Genomic DNA, 23,631 nt, shown 5'->3' on the forward strand with positions numbered 1-23,631 from the left:
CCCTGCCGGAGGGCTCTCCTCGGGACGCAGGGCCAGCTGCCCAGAGGACGGGGACACGGCCTGGAGGAGCCGTAGGGAGGGCTCGCGACCCAGCACAGAGGCCAGGGGAGCGTGAGCCAGGTGGGCACGTGGGGACACGCACCCCTGCCACGTGCGCACCTGCCTGCCTGCGCTCTCCAGCCCCAGGGTCTGGGGTCGCAGGCTCCTTGAGATGGGCGACATCCGGTTGCTCTGAGCATTTCCAGTGGCCCAGGGTGACCAGACGGGGCGTGTTCCCCGTGCAGTGGCGGAAGACACCTTCTGACTTGAGATCGCCGGGGGAGTTGGTTTGACCGCGAGTGTTGGAGAAGACGTGGCCAAGGTTCCTGCGGCCACTCGTGTTGCGTGCGGAAGGTGGTCACCGCGCTCGGTGACCCGGAGCCTCTGTGTGTGAGGCCTGGGGGGAGAGCTGGGCTGTTTCGGGGACCTCACTGGCGTCACTCGCGTTCCCCTTGCCCCGCGGAACCCAAGCCAGTAGCTTAGGTGAGCGGCGAGGCTGGGCCCGGGGGGGCCGCATTGTGAGTGGCCGGAGAGGAGGCGGGGGGCCCTGGGGTGCTGGCTGGGCCCTGGCACCCCCGCCTGCCCACCGCCTGGTGCCGCGCTCAGCACCTGGGTTTCCAGGCGTCTGTCCCCTGGGAGCAGCGCCGTCGGGTGGGAAGTCACAAAACCAACCCAGCGTCCCGCCTGCCGGGAGCTGCCTGGGCGAGCAGGTGCAGTGCGCGTGGAATGAACACCCATGCTGCTCCGGAGCTCTCGGGAAGGCCTCGGCGTGGCAGTCAGGGTGCCTCTGAAGGGTCCCCCGATGCACAGTCGTCATGAAAGGCACGTCCCTGAATACTGCTTGGTCCCTTGAGACGGCCCCGAGGGCATTCCCGTTCTGTCTTGCAAGGATCGACCACCAAAAGACCCCGGGGTTCGGTTCTGGGAAGCAGGTGGTTGGTCTCACCTGCTCGCCAATGTTTCCCGGGCGCCCGCGTGGCCCCATTGTGTTTGACGTGGACGCTGTGATCCCCAGGAGTGCCTAGCGGGGGGGCCGTGAAGGCGGAAAGGGCTAAGCCAGGTGAGCGAGCACCTGCAGCCTCCCGGGTGGGGTGGGCGGGCCGTGCTGCTGAGCCGCAGCGGGGTCTGCAGGCCCCACGGCCCCACGCGGGACAGCGGACGGGACAGGGCCAGCTGTGCAGCACAGGGAGCCTGCAGCGGCCCAGCCCTGGGGAAGGCTCGTGTCTCTGCTGCTGTTCTCGCATCTGAGAAAGTGGATCCGGGATCTTTCTAGCCCCGGGAGCACAAGGCCCCGGACCGCGAACACCGGCCATGGGTGGGGAGTTGGGGGCTGCGGGCACGCCCTGGGATTGCACCGTGGCTCTCGGAGGAAAGGCTCCCGAGGGCACATGGCCAGGGTGTGGGGGGGGGGCGGGGGGGACGGGCAGCGAGGGGTCGCGCACCTGCTGCCCTTGTAGACACCTGCCACTGGCAGCTCCCGCCCCCCCGACCTTGTGCCCGGCGCCCCTGGCAGGTGGAGACAGGAAGCAGGGCACGGGCATCGGGGCTCCCCAGGGACGCGACCGGAGGCGCTGGGGCTGGGCCGCACCTTGGCCTGAGCTCCCCTCCTCGGGTCGCAGGGCGTCTGAACACCTGCTCCGCGGGGCAGGACTCCGATCCGCGGCTGGTCGTCTGGAGCAGAGATCTGAAAAGCCACGGGCTCCAGGGGAGAGGAAGAGCAGCGGGAAATCTGCACTCTGACGTGTATAAAGCAGGTTCCAGGGGATCCCCGGGGGGCCCAGTGGTTTGGCGCCCGCCTTTGGCCCGGGCAGTGACCCCGAGGTCCTGGGATTGAGTCCTGTGTCGGGCTCCCTACATGGATCTGCTTCTCCCTCTGCCTGGGTCTCTGCCTCTCTCCATGTCTTTCATGAATAAAATAAATAAAGAAAATATTAAAAAAAAAAACAAAACAGGTTCCAGGGTTATAGGTGGGTTTTGCTTATTATTATTTGGAGGCATATATAAGAATTAAAAAATTTTCTACAATGAACTTGTATTTTTATGAAACCAGGCAAATATTATTTAAAAACTATGTACAGGAAAGAAAAGCTTATATTTAAACATTGTGGGATTGTGTTTGTATGGTTGGTGGGGTCCATTCTTTCCTTTTTAAAAAAAAAATAGTTATCATGCTGTACATTATACCCTAAAGGTTAAATTTTTTTAAAGTTTCTTTCATTTTAAGATTTTAAAAAGGGATCCCTGGGTGGCGCAGCGGTTTGGCGCCTGCCTTTGGCCCTGGGTGCGATCCTGGAGACCCGGGATCGAATCCCATGTCGGGCTCCCTGCATGGAGCCTGCTTCTCCCTCTGCCTGTGTCTCTGCCTCTCTCTCTCTCTCTGTGACTATCATAAATAAGTAAAAAAATAAATAAATAAAGATTTTTAAAAACTTTTTATTTTATTTTTGTTTACGATTTTATTTATTTATTCACAAGAGACACAGAGAGAGGCAGAGACACAGGCAGAGAGAGAAGCAGGCTCCACGCAGGGAGCCCGAGGCAGGACTCGATCCCGGGTCTTCAGGATCACACCCCGGGCCGAAGGCAGGCACCAAACGCTGAGCCACCCAGGAATCCCCTTTAAAAAACTTTTTAGAGAGAGAGGGGGAATGGAGGCGTAGAGACAGAATCCTGAAGCTGACTCCTCGTTCAGCCCAGGACCCAGAGATCATGACCTGAGTGAACCAGGAATCTGGGGTTCAACCGACTGAGACACCCAGGCACCCCAAGATTTATTTCTTATAGCTGGAAGTTTGACCATTTTTATCTATCTCATTCACTCTGGCTCCAGCCTCCACCTCTGGCAACCACCAATTTGTTCTTTGTATCAATGAATTTGGGGTTTCCCCCTTTTGTTTTAAATTCTCTACATAAGTGAGATCATACAGTATTTGTCTTTCTCTGACTGATTTTATTAGCATAATGCCCTCAGAGTCCATGAATGTTGTCACAAGTGACACGACTTCCTTCTTTTTTATGGCTGAATAATATTCCTTTGTGTGTGTGTGTATCACATTTACTTTATCCATTTAGCCACTTAGGCTGTTTTCTTTCTTTTTTTTTTTTAAGATTTATTTATTTATTCATGAGAAACACACACACACACACAGAGGCAGAGACCCAGGCAGAGGGAGAAGCAGGCTCCATGCAAGGAGCCCGATGTGGGACTCGATCCCGGGACTCCAGGATCAGGCCCTGGGCTGCAAGCGTCGCCAAACCGTTGCACCACCGGGGCTGCCCTTAGGCTGTTTTCATGTCTTGGCTGTTGTAAAAAATACCGCAGTGGCCGTGGGATGCAGATCTCTTTGAGAGACTGAGTAATTTCATTTACTTTGGATAAAGTGGAATCACTGGATTGGTTTAAACAATCTACAATCCCACTAACAGTGCACGAGGATTGCCTTTTCTCTACATCCTTGCCGACACTTGGCATTTCTCATCTTTTTGGCAAAAGCTACTCTAACAGTTATGAGTCCATATCTCATTGTGGTTTTGACATTGCATTTCCCCGATGATGAGTGATGCTGAGCATCTTTTCACGTACCTGTTGGCCACCTGTATGTCTTCTTTGGAAAAATGTCTATTCAGTTCCTCTGCCCATTTTTAAATTTGGATTGTTTTTTGGGTTTTTTTTTGTTTTTTTGTTTGTTTTTTGCTATATGAGTTTCTATCAGATGTATGATTTGCAAATATCTTCTCCCATTTTATAGGTTACCTTCTCATACATTTTCATACTATTCCATAGGAAACCATTTTTGGTAATGGTTTCCTTTACCATCATGGTACAGAAGTTTTTTGGTTTCAAGTAGTCCTACCTGTTTTTGCTTTTGCTGCCTTTGCTTTTGGTGTAAAATAATAATAATTTTAAAAAAATCATTGCTAAGAGCAATGTCCAGGAATTCATCCCCTATGTTCTCTTCTAGGAGTTTTATGCTTTCAGATCCTACATGTAAGCCTTTAATTCATTTTGAGTCAATTTTTGTGTATAGTATAAGCTAGTGGTCCTCTTTCATTCTTTGCATGTGGATTTCCAGTTTTCCCAACACTGTTGAAGAGGCTCTCCTTTCCCCATTATATAGTCTTGGCTGCTTTGTTGTGAATTAATTGACCATACGTGTGTGGGTTTATTTCTGGATTCTCTGTTCTGTTAATGTGTGTGTGTGTTAATCTCTCCTATCATTCATCGTTGTGTCTTTTTTTAAATCCAATACCATACAGTTTTGATTACTATAATTTGTAATATAGTTGAAAATCAGAAAGTGTGATGTCTCCAACTCTCTTCTTTTTCAAAACAGCTTTGACTATTTGGGGTCTTTTGTGGTTCCACACAAATTTTAGGATTGTTTGTTCCATTTCTCTAAAAAATGCCACTGGAATTTTGATAGAGATTGCATTGAATCTATATATTGCTTTGAGTAGCATGGGTATTTTAACAGTATGAACAGTTCTTCCAACCCATGAACACAGAATATTTTTTTATTTATGTGTCTGTTTCAATTTATTTCATTAATGGCTTATAGTTTTCAGTGTACAGGTCTTTCAAGTCTTTGGTTAAATTTATTCCTAGATGTTTTATTCTTTTTGATGCAACTGTAAATGGGGTTGTTTTCTTAATTTCTCTTTCTGAAAAAAAAATTTCTCTTTCTGGTAGTTTGTTATTAGTGTATAGAAATATAGCTGATATTTCTATATTGATTTTACATCTGCAACTTTGCTGAATTTGTTTATCATTTGTAACAGTTTTTTGTGTGTGGAGTCTTCAGGGTTTTATATATATATATATATATATAATATAAAATATTATATCATCTGAAATAGAGATAATTTTACTTATTTCCAATTTGGATGTCTTTTATTTCTTATTCCTTCCTAATTGCTTTGGCTAGGACTTCAAGTACTATGTTGAATAAACATGCTGACTATTGATATCCTTGTAATGTACCTGATATTAGAGGAAAATCTTTCAGTTTTTCACCATTGAGTATAATTTTAGCTGTGGGCTTGTCACCGCTGTGGCTTTTATTGTGTTGAGGTAGGTTCCTGTTATACTCACTTTGTTGAAGAGCACTTTTATCATGAATAGATGTTGACTTCTGTCAAATGCTTTTTCTGCATCTATTGTGATGATCATATGATTTTATCTTTTACTTTGTTAATGTGATGTATCAGGTTGATTAATTTGTGAATGTTGCATTCCTAGAAGAAACCCCACTTGATTATGGTGCGTGATCCTTTTAATGTATTGTTGAATTCAGTTTGTAACATTTTGTTGGGGATGTACTTTCCTTTTAAGTCATCATAAATACCTGCAACGTTTTTCCTCTCACATTTCTCCCATCTTATCTTCCCTTTTCCTCAAGTTCTTATATCAATTCATTCTTTCAAAATACTCAAAATATCATTGCAAACACAGTTCTGGTTGGGATGACCCTCTCTGAGTTTGGCCATCAATGGTCATGCGGATGGTGGCCAGAGCCAAGTGAAGTACCTATCCTTGGGTGCATTTCAATATCCTTACTTCAGTAAAGTACGTTGACTTCATATTATTCTTTCTGAAGATTTAACACATAATCTGAGGAAAAGAGAATGGAACCATCAGGTAAGGCCTAACTATTTTGTGAATATACTGGGGCCATGTTTTTTATTCATTCCCTCGCTGAGACTGTTTGGATCTTGGCTAACCTCAAGGCTAACCTTGCAGGCAGATGGAAACTGAGTTCAAATTTCCAGCAGTAGAAACTGTATGTAGCAATCAAGGCACAAATCAGCCTTAGCCAAAATATGCGGAAGATGAAACAAAACAAAATAGAACAAAACAAAACAAAAAAAACAATCTCATTAGTGATATAAGGATACTATGGAAAAGTTGAGTTTATCCCAGGAACACAAAGTCAATACAACATGATAAAATTAATGTCATCTGTCTCATCTGCAGAACAAAGGAGCAAAATTATATAGTGACATGAGTAGATGCAGAAATAGCCATCTAACCCTACAGGAGAAGACAGTGGCTAAGAGATGCAATAATAGGCCCATTTATGGATAGTTTTAATTTCTTAATTAGGTAGACCAAGTACAGAGCCCTTTACATATTAATTTAATTTCCACATCTACCCTTTGAGATAAATATCATTTATATTGTTACTGTTATTTTTAATCTGTAGACAGAGCTTTGGATACATTCTCTTCTCAACGTTAGAAAAGTGCCCCAATATCATTAAAAACCCTTTCTTATCAGAGTCATTTAGATACTTTCTTAGAATGCCTAGGGCAACTATGTCACCAGTTTGCTTGAAATTCACAGGTACCCATGTCACTTTGCTAAAAGGTAGTGAGCTACAAAGGGAAATGAATCATGAAAATAAGTGCCATAACTTCTCTATGAACTTGTAGCTAATAATTTTAAAATATTCCTTTTTAGGGTCACTTGGGTAGCTCGGTTGATTAACTGTCCAACTCTTGGTTTTTAGCTCAGGTCATGATCTCAGCGTTCTGGAATCCAGCCCATGCTCAGCGGGGAATCTCCTTGAGGATTCTCTTTCTCCTTCTCCCTCCGACCCCCCCTCCCCCCCCACTCTCTGAGTGATATCTCTCTCTCCCAAATAAATAGATCTTAAAAAAACATCTTTTTTAGAAGTAACATTTCCTTTCCCCCACCATTCTTGGAGGAAACAATCAACACGGCTGGGCTCAGATTAAGACAACAATTCACACAGTTTTCTGAAAAGATAGAATTATTTTTTCAGTATATAAAACATAATGTAACACCTATACACATCTCTATAACATGAAATCAAATATACTTGCTAGGTATGTAGTGTGTCCAAACTGGGACACCTGAAAATGAAAGAGGTAGTGAAAATAATTGATTGTTTTATTTTTAGAAATTGATTTACTGACTGCCTACCTGGTTTTTATTAAAGTGGACCAAAAAATAATTCTTGTCAAAATGGTCTTTAAAAATATTTTTTCAAAAGATTAAATTTAACATATAAATTAAAGCAAAGTTTAAAAAATATATATTATCTAAATCTTTACTTTTTTACGTATGTTTTTAAGTTTATTTTTAAGTAATCTCTACACCCAACATGGGCCTTGAACTTACAACCCCAAGATCAAGGGTCTCATGCTCCACCAACTGAGCTAGCCAGGTACCCCTGATTATCTGAGTGTTTAAAAAATAAGCAGAATAATTGTTCTTGCTACCTATTAATATACTTTAATTTGCTTCTTAGCTGAATCTGCTGAAATGTCACTAGTATTTATCTCAAAAATTTATTTTTCAATACGATCTTATTAAAATTTTCTAACAATTTTTCATTCATTGTATTATTCACGAATTTGAAATTATTGTCGTCTCAGTTAGCCATCATCAGTGGCCATCTTGTCTCTTGACCAGCATTCATGGATTCTGAGGCACGTGGCCCGTGCAGCCACCGTCTCGAAGGGCCCACACTTGGTTTAATGCTCTCTTATGATTGTCTTGAACCTCAATGTTTTGATCAGAAGGTCCTTCATTTGCATTTTGCACTGGATCCTGCAAATCATGCAGCCAGACCTGCTGTAGAATGCAGCATTTTTTTTTTAATTGAGAAAACACTTGTTTTTTGAGGTGCTGAGAGACCTAAGTAAGCTCAGAGCAAGTTCTGAAAAATAAAGATCTCAATTCTATTTTTTCATATTAAAATTGATAAAGGACCTTTTCAACCTTTACTGTTTTGGGGCCCTGCTCCAGGGCTCCCAGGGAATCGATACCTTAACTTTTACAAGGGTCAGAATGACTTAACCACGCTGCAAAGCACACACTCTATTTCTTTTCTTTTTTTTTAAAGAGTTTTTATTTATTTATTCATAGAGACAGAGAGAGAGAGGCAGAGACACAGGCAGAGGGAGAAGCAGGCATCATACAGAGAGCCTGACGTGGGACTCGATCCAGGGTCTCCAGGATCACGCCCTGGGCTGCAGGCGGTGCTAAACCGCTGTGCCACAGGGGCTGCCCAAAGCACGCACTCTATTTCTGCCCAGAGCACACGCTGTTCCTCTGCTTCATCAGCAAATAACCTAAAAGAAACACTTCAAACTAAAGAGTGAAAAGCTCCTTAAATTCCCTTACCTCAAAGCCTGTGACCTTGCACATACTAAAAGCACAAGACCAAGTTTGTTATTTTTTGGAATGTCTGAAGTCCTGATGATCTGTAACTCTTGATATAACAACAACAACAAAAAACAAAAACAAAAACAAAAAACAACAACAACAACAAAAAAAAACAGGTACAACTCTGTATTCCTCAATCCTTCTGAGGAGCACTTTCTTCTTTGTGAAGATTGGGTATCCTGGGCAGCTGTCCTCACTTAAGCATAAATAAAATTCTCTACTTTTCCTTTTTAAGGAAACTAAAAGATTTGCTCATTTTGCGTTGACAGAATGTATAAATGTATAACTATTTTAGTGGGAATATTTCCATAGCTACAGTCTTTTTGCCTCCACACAGCATGTGTTTCTTTTCCAAATACTTGGATGGGACAAATCTTACCAAATCATTTATCAATATAACTCTTGTTTTTCCAAATATGTATGCTACAAAATTTTTGACCTCAGTTTCATTGGATTCTGATGTAGACTATAAATTTATCCAGTCATATATTCTTAAGTGTAAATGCTCTTTTCTTTAAAGACTTTATTTATTTATTCATGAGAGACACACAAACTGAGAGGCAGAGGGAGAAGCAGGCTACCTGCAGGGAGCCCGACGTGGGACTCGATCCCGGGACTCTGGGATCACGCCCTGGGCTGAAGGCAGACGCTCAACCCCTGAGCCACCCAGCGGCTATCCATCCATGAATTAAATGGAGAACTTAAACTGATTTTCTATTTGAAGGCTTAATGAAACTGGCTTTAGGAATATGTAATTTTTCTTCTGCGAATGGAGCTGACACTTTTCACGAATTGCTTTGCTTTTTGAAAATGACAAACTAATTTACAGTAACAGTCATTTGATCAAATGAAAAGTCTGCTTCACAAAGCCACACGTCCATGTACCCCTGCAGCTGGACCCATTAGACTGTTACCTGTGGGTAGCATCTTCTTGAAATAATTACTACCTGGGGATGCCTGGGTGGCTCAGTGGGTTAAGCCTCTGACTCTTGATTTCAGCACAGGTCGTGATCTCAGGGTCATGGGATTGAGCCCCGTGCCAGGTTCTGCGCTCAGTGGGGAGTCAGCTTGGGATTCTCTCCCTCTCCCCCTCCCCCACTTGCTCTCATGCTCTCTCTCTCTCAAATAAAATCTGTAAATCTTTTTTAAAAAAATAACTACTACATTTTAGGGACACCTTAGTGGCTCAGTCGGTTCAGTCTCCAACTCTTGATTTCGGCTCAGGTCATGATCTCAGGATCATGAGATTGAGCCCTGCATCAGGCTCCATGCTCAGCAGGGAGTCTGCTTGAGATTCTCTCTCTCTCTCTCCCCTGGCCCCTCCCCCTGCTCACTTTCTCTCTCTCTCCAATAAATAAATCATTAAAAAAATTTATCTTTTGAAGGAAATGTTGGTATTTTCTTATAGATAGCATCTTCTGGTCTTCACATGATTAGAGATCACACTATGCTACCCATGATGGTGGGCGGTAAACACCATTTTGTACACATCACACTCTCTATTTCTTGAGATATGAAAACCCAGTACTTAATTTTTGGGCCCACTTTGCTAAAATGATTTGCAAAATAAAGAAGTATAATCTCACAATAAGTAAGTGTCTGTAGATTTTCACTCTATGATGGACAATATCGCTGTTGCCAGAGAATTTCAACTTTTTTTTTCCCTCTAATCTCTATAATTGGAATTTTTTTTTTATAATTGGATTTTTCTATAATACACCGTAACTGGATAGGCCAGCCTCTATTTCCCTGTGCATACTTTACATACGTCTAAACTATAATTTTCTGTGTTTCCAATTACACCCACCAGATGGCGGCTTCCCATATGCCTCACAGGAACCACAGCACAATCAAGGGGCAGCTGAAGTACCAAATACTTCTCCCACCAACACTGGCCCAGAAGAATTTACCTGTCCCTAGCTGCTGTGACCCAGCGCATCACCTTGTCAACAGACATACTGTGGTTATATCAGTGAGTGAGTTCCTTATACATGCATACCTTGGAAGTATTGTGGTTTTGGGGCCAGGCCACCGCACTATGCAAATATTGCAATAAGGCAAGTCAAATGAATGTTTTGTCTCCCAGTGCATATAAAAGTTACATTTACACTATAGTCTATGAAGTGTGCAGTAACAGCATTATATTTAAAAAATGTACAAGCCTTACTTTAAAAATACTTTATTGCTGAAACTGCTAACCATCATCTGGGCTTTTAGTGAGTAATCTTTTTGCTGGTGGAGGGTCTTGCCTCCTTCCTGATGGCAGTTGCTGGGTCAGGGTGGTGGTTGCTGAAGTTTGGGGTGGCTGCAGCTGTACCTTAAGATAATGAAACTTGCTGCATTGATTGACTCTTGCTTTCATGAGCAGTTTCTCTGTAGCGCGTGATGCTGTTTGATAGAATTGGAGTCTATCCTCTCAAACCCTGCTGCTGCTTGATCAAGCAAGTCATGTCATATTATAACCCATTGTTGTCATTTCAGCAGTCTTCACAGCATCTTCCCTGGGAGTAGGTGCCACGTCCGGAATCCACTTCCTTGGCTCCTCTGTAAGAAGCAACTCCACATTCTTTTCGCTTTTATCGTCAGACGGCAGCAGTTCAGTCCCATCTTCAGGCTGCACTTGTAACTCTAGTTCTCTTGCTGTTTCCACATCTGCAGTTCCTTCCTCCGCTGGAATCCTGAAGCCCTCAAAGTCATCCATGAGGGTGGGAATCAACTTCTTCCAAACTCCTGTTCATGTTCATATTTTGACCTTCTGTGAATCATGAATGTTGTGAATCTGTTCCAGAAGGTTTTCCACTGGGACTCCTGAGTGGCTCAGCGGTTGAGCATCTGCCTTTGGCTCAGGGCATAATCCCAGGGTCCTGGGATTGAGTCTCATATCAGGCTCCCTGCATGGAGCCTGCTTCTCCCTCTGCCTGTGTCTCTGCCTCTCTCTGTGTGTCTCTCATGAATAAATAAAAAGAGAAGGTTTTCCATTGACTTCACCCAGATGCATCAGAGAAATCATTGTCTATGGCAGGTCTAGCCTTACAAAAGGTATTTCTTAACTAATAAGACTTGAAAATTGAAATGACTCCTTGATCTATAGGCTTCAGAATGGATGTTGTGTTAGCAGGTGTGGAGACAATATTCGTCTTATTGTACCTCTCTGTTGGAGCTCTTGGGTGGCCAGGTACATTGTCAATAAGCAGGAATATTTTTTTTAATTTTTAATTTATTTATGATAGTCACACACACACAGAGGCAGAGACATAGGCAGAGGGAGAAGCAGGCTCCATGCAGCAGGAGCCCGACGTGGGATTCGATCTCGGGTCTCCAGGATCGCGCCCTGGGCCAAAGGCAGGCGCTAAACCACTGCGCCACCCAGGGATCCCAAGCAGGAATATTTTGAAAGGATTGAAAGGAATCATTCTTTTGGAGCATTAAGTCTCAATAGTGGGCTTTAAATATTCAGTTAACTGTATTTGCAACAGATGTGCTGTCATCCAAGCTATAAAAGTTCCGTTTATAGAGCACAGAGTGGACTTAGCATGATTCTGGAATGGCAAGTGAGTATTGGCTTCAACTTCAAGCCACCAGCTGCGTTAGCCCCCAAGGAGAGCACCAGCCTGTCTATGAAGCTTTGAAAGCTCCATTGGCTTCTCCTGTCTAGCAGTGAAGAAGGTCCTAGATGGCATCTTCTTCCAGTAGAAGCTTATTTTGTCTACATTGAAAATACGTCATTTAGTGCAGCCAACTTCATAAATGACCTTAGTTGGATCTTCCAGATAGTTTGCTGCAGCTTCCACGCTGCACTTGATGTAATGGAGATGGCGTCTTGCCGTAAACCTCATGAACCAACCTCCGCTAGCTTCAGACTTTCCTCCTGCAGCTTCCTCCCCTCTCTCAGCCTTCACAGAATTGAAGAGAGTTAGGGACTTGGTCTGGGTGAGGCTTTGGTTTAAGGGACTGCTGTGGCTGGTTTGGTCCTCTCTCCAGACCACTAAAACTTTCTCCATTTCAGCAATTGGGCTGTTTCACATTCTTACCATTCATGTGTTCACTGGAGCAGCACTTCTAATTTTCTTCAAGAATTTTTCCTTTGCTTTCACAACTTGGCTGTTTGCCACAAGAGGCCTCTTGACTTTCAACATGCCCTCCTCACTAAGCCTAATCATTTCTAGCTTTTGATTTAAAGTGAGAGATGTGCAACTCTTTCTTTCACTTGCACGTTGATTCATTGGTGTTGAGTCTCGGGGAATAGGAAGGCCGGAGGAGAGGAGGAGAGATGGAATGAAGTAGGCAGGAACCATAAAACATTTATCCATTACGTCTCCGTCTTATATGGGTGTGGTTTGTGGTGCCCCCAAACAATTACTATATAACATCAAAGATCACTGAGCATAGATCCTCATCACACACATAATGACAAAGTTCAAAATCTTACAAGAGTCGCCAAAACGTGAGACGTAGACATAAAATAAACAAATTCTGTTGGAAAATGGTATCCGTAGACTTGCTTGATGCAGGGTTGACACTAACCTTCAATCTGTAAAGACAAAAACAAAAACAAAAACAAACCCAAAACAAAAAAACAACCAGTATCTACAAAACTCAATAAAGGGAAGTGCACTCAAGCAAAGCTCCATAAAATGAAGTCTGTGCGAGTGATGTGCGTGGAAAGGAAGGGCCTGACGGGGGTCAGGAAAAGAGAAACAGGCTCACTGGTTGCCTTTCGGATTTGCCCCCAGGCTATAGTGAGCAGCGGGAACCGGTGCATTGCCATGTCGGTCCCCAATTTACTGTCTCTCAGCTCCAACTCCCCCTTTCACTGACACCCTGAAACCCTGTCAATATTACTACTTCACCAGATGGCCCCGTGTTGGGCTCATCAGAAGGGGGCACGAAAGAGACAGTCTGCCTTCAGCTCAGGTGGTGATCGGGGTCCTGGGATCAAGTCCCCGCAGGGAGCCTGCTTCTCCCTTTGCCTGTGCCTCTGCCTCTTTCTCTGTGTCTCTCATGAATAAATAAATAAAAATCTTAAAAAAAAAGCATCACATGAATTTCATGACAGTAATTTCCTCCCAATGAAGAGAGAATTTTGCTTCTAGATGGCTGCAGCACCAACTCCTCCCTGGGTCTCTAGCCTGCCCACCTTGCCCTGCAGATTTTGGACCTGCCATCCTTGTAATCACATGGGGAATGATTGAGAATCAGAGAACTCTCCCTCAGTGGTCCATGGTTCCCAACCTTTGCCCCACTCTGGAATCCATCCCACTGCCTGGGTTCCTGCTCAAGCAATCCTCACTGCATTGATTTGGGGTTCAGAATGGCCATAGGATTTTTTTTATTTATTTATTTATTTATTTATTTATTTATTTATTTATTTATTTATTTATTTATTTGAAGCAGAACAAGCAAACACTACTTGGAAATATCTGGGGAAGCTTCTTGGAGGAGGCACTGTTTGAGCGTCATTTTGACAGAGAAGGTAGGGGTCCAGGCGCCCCATGTGTTCATGGAGAGGATGGAGGGATGTGCACGCGGGATATGGAGGGACTACAGAAGGTTTCCCACAGCTTGGAAGGAGCAAAGACTTAGCCAAGACTTTAAAAGGCTTACACTCTTTGATTGACAGTTTGGACTTGATCTTTTGGATGAGAGGGTGTTAAGAAGGGTTTTCTTTTTTTTTTTTATAATAAATTTATTTTTTTATTGGTGTTCAGTTTGCCAACATACAGAATAACACCCAGTGCTCATCCCGTCAAGTGCCCCCCTCAGTGCCCGTCACCCAGTCACCCCCACCCCCCGCCCTCCTCCCCTTCCACCACCCCTAGTTCATTTCCCAGAGTTAGGAGTCTTCATGTTCTGTCTCCCTTTCTGATATTTCCCACACATTTCTTCTCCCTTCAAGAAGGGTTTTCAACTGAGCTGTAACACGATCAGATTTGAATGATTATTTGGGCTTCAGTGTGGAGATCAGGTGAAGGAGAGGAGCGAGGAGAGCCTCACCCAAGCGTGGAGGTGACGAGGAGGCGGTGGACAGGAAGGCTGCTCGGATGATAGAAGTGACAGGACCTTTGATCATTTAGCTTTGGGAGTGGGGCAAAGGGCTCGCCCCAGGTTTCTGGGAGGTGTCCAATAGTGCAGAGCCTGGGAATGCCTACAGCTCAGGAGACAGGCTAGAGACATGGGTGTAATCAGGGCTTCAGAGTTTGCGTATCTCTTTCTGGCACTCAGTCCTTTATTTCCGGAAACGTCTAGAGGTGTGAGGTGAGGCTGTGTGGGCCGGAAGAGGCCCAGGGGAGGCTGAACCCTGCTCTGCCGGGGGCTTGCCCATGGCCAACACACCAGCCTTCCAGAAACTGCAGGCTTCCAGTACACGCTGCAGCTAAAGGCTCCCTGGAGGCACTGTGAGCTGAGGACAGTCGAGGAACTTTAACATTTAACATGACCTATTGTGTGTAGGGTTTGCTGTGCGAACTATACCACTATTGTACTTTCCTGGTTGACATTTCGCACATGGAGACTTGAAATAATTTGTACTGGTTTGGGCTGTTCTATATTTAGAGAGTGGCTTTCACACTTATTTATTTTTTTAAATGTGAGACACTCCCTCTTAAACAACTATTTTCGGAGGAAGCTTAACATAAAGCATCTAACAGTGGAGACTCTCTTATCCCAGTGGTGATGCCGCTGCTACTCCGTCTCACCTACCCAGCCCTACTCTCTTCCTGATGCGCCCCTAAGAGGCTCACAAGACTTTTCTTAAAGCTTAATGGAGAAACCTCCACACAGATTTCCAGAGTGGCTGCACCAGGTCACATTCCCACCAACAGTGTAGGAGGGTTCCCCTTTCTCCACATCCTCTCCAACATTTGTGGTTTCCTGCCTTGTTAATGTTCCCCATTCTCACTGGTGTGAGGTGTGATCTCATTGTGGTTTTGATTTGTATTTCCCTGACGGCCAGTGATGCAGGGCATTTTCTCATGTGCATGTTGGCCATGTCTATGTCTTCCTCTGTGAGATTTCTCTTCATGTCTTTTGCCCATTTCATGATTGGATTGTTTGTTTCTTTGCTGTTGAGTTTAATAAGTTCTTTATAGATCTTGGATACTAGCCCTTTATCTGATAGGTCATTTGCAAACATCTTCTCCCGTTCTGTAGGTTGTCTTGTAGTTTTGTTGACTGTATCCTTTGCTGTGCAGAAGCTTCTTATCTTGATGAAGTCCCAATAGTTCATTTTTGCTTTTGTTTCTTTTGCCTTCGTGGATGTATCTTGCAAGAACTTGCTGTGGCCGAGTTCAAAAAGGGTGTTGCCAAAAAAAAAAAAAAAGGGGGTGTTGCCTGTGTTTTCCTCTAGGATTTTGCTGTGTGGAGGTTCCTCAAAGAGTTAAATATAGATCTGCCCTAAGACCCAGCAATTGCACTGCTGGGGATTTACCCCAAAGATACAGATGCAGTGAGACGCCGGGACACCTGCACCCCGATGTCTCTAGCAGCAATGGCCACAATAGCCACACTGTGGAAGGAGCCTCGGTGTCCATCAACAGATGATGGATAAAGCTGTGGTCTATGTATACACTGGGATATTCCTCAGCCTTTAGACACGACAAATACCCACCATTTGCTTCGCCGTGGATGGACCTGGAGGGTATGATGCTGAGTGAAGTAAGTCATTCGGAGAAGGACAATCATCATATGGTCTCATTCATTCGGGGAATATAAAAAATAAGGAAAGGGAATAAAGGGAGAAGGAGAGAAAATGAGTGGGAAATATCAGAAAGGGAGACAGAACATGAGAGACTCCGAACTCTGGGAAAGGAACAAGGGGTGATGGAAGGGGAGGAGGGCGGGGGGTGGGGGTAGTGGGTGACGGGCACTGAGGGGGGCACTTGACGGGATGAGCACTGGGAGTTATTCTGTATGTTGGCAAATTGAACACCAATAAAAAATAAATTTATATTAAAAAAAAGCTTAATGGAGCACATTTGCAAAACTGCAGAGTGAGGCACTTTGTAGCCCTCCCCTCCCCGAAACAGGAAGGTGAAAGGTCAGACGACAACCCATCTGCCGGGGGAATGAGTCTGTAACGCCGCGGTGGCTCCTCAAAGTGCCCACCCGATGGCGCTGGTTCGTACTTGCCGCCTGTCCCGTGGGCCCTCCGGGCACCCCCTCGGCCCAGGTTCAGCCACTCTAGTGGAACAGGGTGTATCTCTTTGGAGTCCCCCAGGTTCAAAGTAAAGTTTGTCTTTTCTATGTTGCTCACGTTTTAGAGCAGAGACCGCCTCAAGCCAAGCCTCCAGGCTGGGTGAGTTCTGGCGGCCGTTCTCATGGCACCGTGACCAAAATTTTGTTTTTACAGAGAATAACAGTACTGATTCCTAGAACCTTGTTTACAAATTAGCTTGGAGACGCACTGAATGGAGAGGTGGGAGCGGGCGGCTCTGGGGTGATTGGGGCCCTGGAATCCAGGTGCCCTGCTGGCTGCCTGCGGCGACCTCTGGCAGCAGGTGAGCTCACCTTAGGAGGGATACCTGCGCCCGTCCCCGCGCTGTCGGCGGCCCAGGCGTGCTCGTGCTCCCGCGGGGCTGGCACCAGAAGCTGCGGCTCCTGCTGGGGCTACGGGAAGCCGATGCTGGAGGGGTCTGCGGGCAGCTGTCAGGAGCCCAGGCCGCCACGATCGGCCGCTTTGTGAACAAACCAGTGTATTATCTTCCTGTTGTCGCTGTAACATTACCATAAAGGTAGCGGCTGGTGGCAACTGAAGTTTATGACCTTATAGTTCTACAGATCGCAAGTCCAAGACAGGTCAGCAGGGCTGCTTTCTTCTGGGCGATCTGGGGGAGAATTTTTTTTTTTTTTTGCCTTTTCTAGCTCCTAAAAGCTGCCAACATCAGTGGGGTCTTTAGCTCTGTCTTATGTGGCTTATGGCCCCACATCAGTCTGGTCTTTAGCTCTGTCCTCGTATCTCTGATCCTGACCTGCCCGCTTCTCTCTCGTGACTACGTTGTCCACCCAGATAATTCAGGATAATCTCCCCATCTTAAGGCCCTTAACTTGATCACATCTCCGAAGTCCCTTTTACCATGTAAGGTCATGGGTTTTGGGGATTGGGATGTGGACACCTCTGGGGGGCCATGATTCTGCTGACCACAGCCAGGGTCCACTGACAAGGTGACTCAAGGAGGACTTGGTGTGCTTCGGGGTTACACTTAGATCTAGACTTGCCCTGAAGATGCTTTAGGTCACAGACTTGCCTGTGTTGCTAATGGTACTTTTGCCATCTGCTCATTGAGAATGTGGGGAAAGTCCAGAATTGTGATGCTCATCAGCTTTGGCTTTCTCTTTCAACATTCCTTTGACTGTTGGGTCTTTCCTGACAAAGCAAAAGAATGGGAGAAGGTATTTCCAAATGATGTATCAGATAAAGGGCTAGTACCCAAGATCTATAAAGAGCTTATCAAACTTAACATCACAGAAACAAAAAATCCAATTGAGAAATGGACAGAAGCCATGAACAGATATTTCCCTAAAGAAGATACACATATGGCCAACAGACACATGAAAAAATGTTCCATATCACTTGGCATCAGGGAAATACAAATCAAAACCACGATGAGATCCCACCTCACACCCATCAGAACAGCTAAAATTAACAAGTCAGGAAACAGCAGATGTTGGCGAGGATGCAGAGAAAGGGGAACCGTCTTGCCCTGTTGGTGGCAACGCAAGCTGGTGCAGCCACTCTGGAAAACAGAATGGAGGTTCCTCAAAAAGTTAAAAATAGAGCTACTCTATGACCTAGCTATTGCACTACTGGGGATTTATACAAAAGATATAAATGTAGTGATCTGAAGGGGCACCTGCACCCCGATGTTCATAGCAGCAATGTCCACAATAGCCAAACTGGAAGGAGCCAAGATGCCCTTCAATAGATGAATGAATAAAGAAGATGTGGTCTATAGATACAGGAGAATACTACTCAGCCACCAAAACAAGAAGAAAGAAGGAAAAGAAAAAGAAAGAAAGAAAGAAAGAAAGAAAGAAAGAAAGAAAGAAAGAAAGAAAGAAAGAAAGAAAGAAATCTTACTATTTGCAATGATGTGGATGGAACTAGAGGGTTCCGTGCTTAGCATGTTCACTTATGCTAAGTGAAATCAATCAGAGAAAGACGATTGTATGATTCATTCATGTGTGGAATTTAAGAAACAGAACAGACGACCATAGGGGAAGGGAGGGAAAAAGAAGATTAGACGAAATCAGAGACGGTGACAAACCATGAGAGACCCTTAACTCTAGGAAACAGAGTGGTTGGAAGGGCCCTGGGTGGGGGGCTGGGGGGCACGTGGTGTAATGAGCACTGGGTGTTCTATGCAACTGATGAATCACTAAACTCTCTGAAACTAATAATATGCTATATGTTAATTAATTGAATTTAAATAAAAGAAAATTAAATTTTAAAAAAGAAGAATGTGGGGGGGGAAAGGAGCACTCAGGACATGTGTTTTTCTTGGCCCTGAGCATCTGCTCTGTCCTGGCCTCGGTCTTCATGACAATGAAAGGAAGCCCTGCTACCCAGAAGTCCCAGGTTTGCATGCTCGTCTCACAGGAAGAACAAAGCCATGTTTTTTTTCTGCGATTCTCTCGAGTTGATCTTTTTGGGCCTTCACACGAGCTGATGAACGCCAGCGTGGCCCGTCGGTAGCAGGAGGGGCACCATGGTGATGGGGAAAGGGCCGACATGGGTAGAAAGGTTAAACTGTGTAGGACACAAAATCTCCCATAGTGTTCACGGGGGAAATCAAGTGATTATGTTATTTTATCCAGACAAAAGCGTCAGTAATATTATAGCATAATTGTATTTTTGAAGAGTAAAACTACAATTCTTTTTCAACAAAAAGGCAAAGGATTTAAATTCTGTTCTATTTTAAACTTCTGTTAAAAACATATTTAAAATTGACCTGCAGTTATCGCCTACGGCCATGCCCCCCTGAACGCGACCGACCCGTCTGATCTGGGAAGCTAAGCTAAGCAAGCTAAGTACCTGCTTGGTACTTGGATGGGAGACACGCAGTCATCTACTTCTGTAAATTGGCCATTTTTAGTGTGTGATTACGGATAGTGAAAGAATACAACACAAATGAGAACTTACATCTTCTGGAGTTATTTCGAGGCGATGTATAGTCTTCTCCAAAGTGGGTTATGTGTGACTTTCTGTACCAGCGAAGTGGGTAATGCTTTCAAGAAGTAGCTCTTTGCCTCTTCGTATTTTAGGTTTCTGTGATGATCTGGTCAAAGTGCCCCAGAGCATTGCAATATGCATAACATTTTGCGTGTAACGTCAGGTTATATGTTGAGGTTTCCCTGAGATTCCTTCTTCCACTTCACTAGGGGAGGGAGGCTTCGGGCGGGGGTGGGAGATACAGGGACAGCTTTAGTTGCCATTCTGACTTGACATTTAATCATAGCCTCATCTGGAGGACTTCTGTAAAATTACTAGTTAGACATTTTTGTTTTTATGTCTGTTCTTTCTCATGTTCCCTGAGGGCACATTAGATTAAATCCCAAAGACTTCTTTTTTCTTTTTTCTTTTTCTGCCTCCTGTTATCATACTTATCTGATATGAATAGAGTTACTACACTGGTTTTCAGCTGGGGACAATTGTGTCCCCTTGGAAGACATGTGACGGTATCTGGAGTCCCTGTGGGTTGTCATAACGGATGCGGTGCTACTGGCACCTGCTAGACATCCTAAAATGCACAGAGAGCCCCTATACCGAGGGATCATCCGGCCCCAAATGTCGATAATGATGTGGTTGACATTGTTGACTATGCCAGACAATGGAATCATGTAGGAACCCACATGATCTTTAGTACAGAGATTTATTTGGAAGTCACTCTTTGGGGAATTAGAGGGCAATGGTAAAAGCAGTTGGTGTTGTTCTCCGTTAGCAGATACGGAGCCACAAAGATGGAGATGCTCACCAAGGTTTCCACTCATTTCTCAATGACATTGACCAACAAGGCAAGCAGGGCTTTCTCAGAGCTACTTAGAGCCTTTGGAAAGAAATTGTGCAATTTCCTTTCTGTAAATAGTGTTCACACATTGATGAAAAGAGAAATAGAAGAGAAACTACAGAAGAGCAGAGAATGAAGTAGAGATCCTCTTTGATGGACAGTGGGGTTTTGCCCCAATAAACCCATCATCGAGGGAAAATACCCAAAGCTGAAAGTACATTTAACTTATTTAACCTGAAAGTGATACCTAACCCAACAAACATTGTATCTTAGCCTCACCTACCTTAAAAGTGCTCAGGATACTCTGTGCTTAGACCCCAGTTGCGCAAAATCATCAAACACAAAGTTTTGTGTTTGACACTATTTTAGTGTCAAACTTAGTGTCATCTTAGTGTCCACGATTTCATGCAATTTTTTAAATGCTGTACTAAAAGTGAAAAACAGAACGGTCGTATGGGTACACAGTGGTTGTAAGCACATCGGTTGTTGACCTTGATGATCACGTGGGTCCCTGGGAGCTACGGCTGCCACCCAGCATCATGGGAGAGAATCGTCCCACGTGTTGCTAGTCTTGAAAAGTTCAAAATTCAAAGTATAGTTTCTACTGAATGCACGTCACGCCTGCACCAACATAAAGAAAAAAGAAATCATAAGCTGAAGCCTAGTAACTTGGGGATCTCCTGTATGATTCTACTGCCTTAAAAATGTGCTTAGAAATATACCTTTGTGATTATAATTTTGAGTTTTAATATGGCTTCTGAATTATGTCTTTCTTTTTCATTTCTCTCTCTGTGGGGTCACTCTCAGCATATCTATCCCCCTGCACCCAAACCCGCTCCTCCCCCTTGGCTCCCTCTCCCCCACTGTACTGTCAAAGGCAGAAGCTCAGCCATCCTGAGTCCTCCCAGTCTTACTTCTGGTGCTTAGGCTGGTTTCCCTTCCAAATCTCTTAAATTTACCCCCCTTTTCCGAGTCACACTGCTGTTGCCTGGGTTCAGAGTCTCACTGTATCTTCTCCACTATTACTTTATTTTTATTTTTATTTTTCACTATTACTTTAATTGCCTCTTAACTGGTCCTCCAAGTCCAGCCTGATCCTTTCCTCTGTCTCATAAATCCACACTACTGACAAAATAGTCTTTCTAAATAAAAATCTTGTTGTTAAACTGAGATTTACATCGAGGTGGCTTCCGTAGAATTCCTTAGTCCAGAAAACCCTTCTTTAACGCAGTAAGTAAAGCAAACCAACCAACAAACAAAAAATCCACCATGTAATATGTACAAGGTGATGATATTGTGAGGTTCATGAGCTGGTGGAGCGATCCTGGCCGTCTGTCCGGTTGGCAGTGCCAAGGTTTCTTCTGGAAGTCACGAATACATCCTTACCCTTGTGCCGGCAGCCCGAGGAGGTTGCCGGCTCTGGGCCTCAGCCTCCTAGCGGATGCTCCTGGGTCCTTTGGCTCGCTGGGTCTTCCAGGGTTAGCGCGGGCGATTCCAGGAAACATCTGGTTTACCGGGAGTTCATTTTTGAACATTGGTTTCATTTTTCAATATTGGAGAATATCGTGGACGCAAGGAATCACCCACCACCCTCCGTGGTTTCTCTTCTACTCTATTTCCTCTTTCTTCTATAAAAGCTGAACTATTTGAAAACACATGATGAGTTGAGGAAGGGAGCCAATTGCCAAGCTCTTTATATCTGAAATCAAGTAATCATGGGAGAGTTGTCTCCAGGTTTTAGTGTATTGGGTACAGATCCTTCCCTATTTGGTCTCAAACTTATTTTGCAATGATCATTCCCCACCGTCACATTCCCCCTACACCCACCCTGACACACACACACACACACGCATCCCTCCAGACCCTTCCAATCCATTCCCAGAAGACCTTCCTTGCTCTCTGATCTCTGGTTACCACGATGATCCAGATGTAAAAGGCTGTCTCCCTCTTTGTCCCGTAGGAGAGCTATAATATTCTCAAATGATCACAGCCTCACTATGACGTGTCTCAGTCATTCAACACATATGTTTCAGACACTGTGGTTCATACCATTGACACAAAAACGAGTGTAGGAGTGTGAGGCCATCCAAAGCTTACAGTCCAGTGAGAGAGACAGAAAAGTCAATGGAGTCCACATGGAGTATGCGTGTGGGACAGGGACGATCTTGGGGTTTGAGGAGCATGGCCACCACCATCCAGTTCCACATGACACCTGGAAAGTACCTCTCTGTACTTTCGGCCTCTCTCATCAGACTGGAAGTCAGCTCAGGTCAGATATTGTGTCTTCAACTTGGTGCCAAGGACCTAGTACAGTGACAGGCAGGGCGTAGGCGGTTTTACTTTTTTTGTTAATTGAGTTAATGAGTCTTGAAATGCAGCATAACCTGTGCAAGTATTTATGGCAGAAACATGCTAAGAGGGGAAATTTTTTTTTTCTTTTAAATTGTGGAAACTTGTGCAGAATAGAGCCCAACTCAGGATTTGCTCTTTGTAAGGAATCCTGTGAGAGGTCCATTGCTAATGACACAGCGGAGTCACAGAAAAGATAGGAAACTGGGTCACACAGTGGTGGTATGAGACGCCGGCTTTGGGGGTCTTCAAGTCAGGAAGGAAGGAGGGCTCCAGCCTGGCTGAGGCACGGTCTCCCAGGGGTTAGCACCGGCCCCAGTTATCAGAGGACTATTTTGGGGGCCAGCAACACTCTTTCGTGATTTGTCTTGGGACCATCAGGTCATGTAATAGTGATTTTCAAAAAACACTTAAATCTCCTCTCTTCTGAGTGTAGGAAAATCTCTGAAAAACACTTCCTCTTTGGGGCCCTATTTGTCTTTTATGTGGATTATGTGGATTTCCCAGATCAGGAAATATTTTTCAGATACTGTTACTTTTCTTAAAGTAATGACATGGGAAAGATTTTGGTGGAAAAAGATAAATAACTTATTTCAAAACCTCTCAGTTCTTGGGGCACCTGGGTGGCTCAGTCCATTGGGCATCCAGCTCCTGATTTTGGCTTGGGTAACGAGCTCAGGGTCCTCGAATGAACCCTGCAACGGGTTTTGTGTTCAACTGGGAGTCTGTTGGAAGATTCTTTCTCTCCCTCTGCCCTTCTCCCTGCTGGCTCTCTCTCTAGAATAAATAAATGAATCTTGAGAAAAAAAAAAAAACAATTTTCAATTCTGAATCTGTTGCTGAATGGATTTCATGTCCCCTGTGTATCTTTTACTGGGAGCAAGGGAGAAAAAGCCTAAAGCCACTTTTGTAGTGAGCGCTCTGTTTTTTTCATCAAATCCATCTTCTGCCCTTGGTGATATGATTTGGATTGGAGGTAAGTGTCCTCTAAGCCCTGGAGCGCAGAGGCAGCCAGCGCACACGTATCGTGCTAACGTGCCCTACATT

General features: G+C 44.6%; 1 long non-coding RNA gene across 1 annotated transcript; it reads right to left on the minus strand.

The window, feature by feature from the left end:
• Positions 1 to 20,643: 20,643 nt before the first annotated feature.
• Positions 20,644 to 21,848, minus strand: LOC140626116 (uncharacterized). The gene is made up of 2 exons (XR_012025331.1): positions 21,622 to 21,848; positions 20,644 to 20,856 (listed from the first exon to the last, which is right to left on the minus strand). It is a non-coding gene; the product is annotated as an uncharacterized lncRNA (long non-coding RNA).
• Between the last annotated feature and the right edge of the window lie 1,783 nt (positions 21,849 to 23,631).

The sequence above is a fragment of the Canis lupus genome, chromosome 37 (genome assembly GCF_048164855.1).
Source record: "Canis lupus baileyi chromosome 37, mCanLup2.hap1, whole genome shotgun sequence".
NCBI classification, from domain to species: Eukaryota; Metazoa; Chordata; class Mammalia; order Carnivora; family Canidae; genus Canis; species Canis lupus.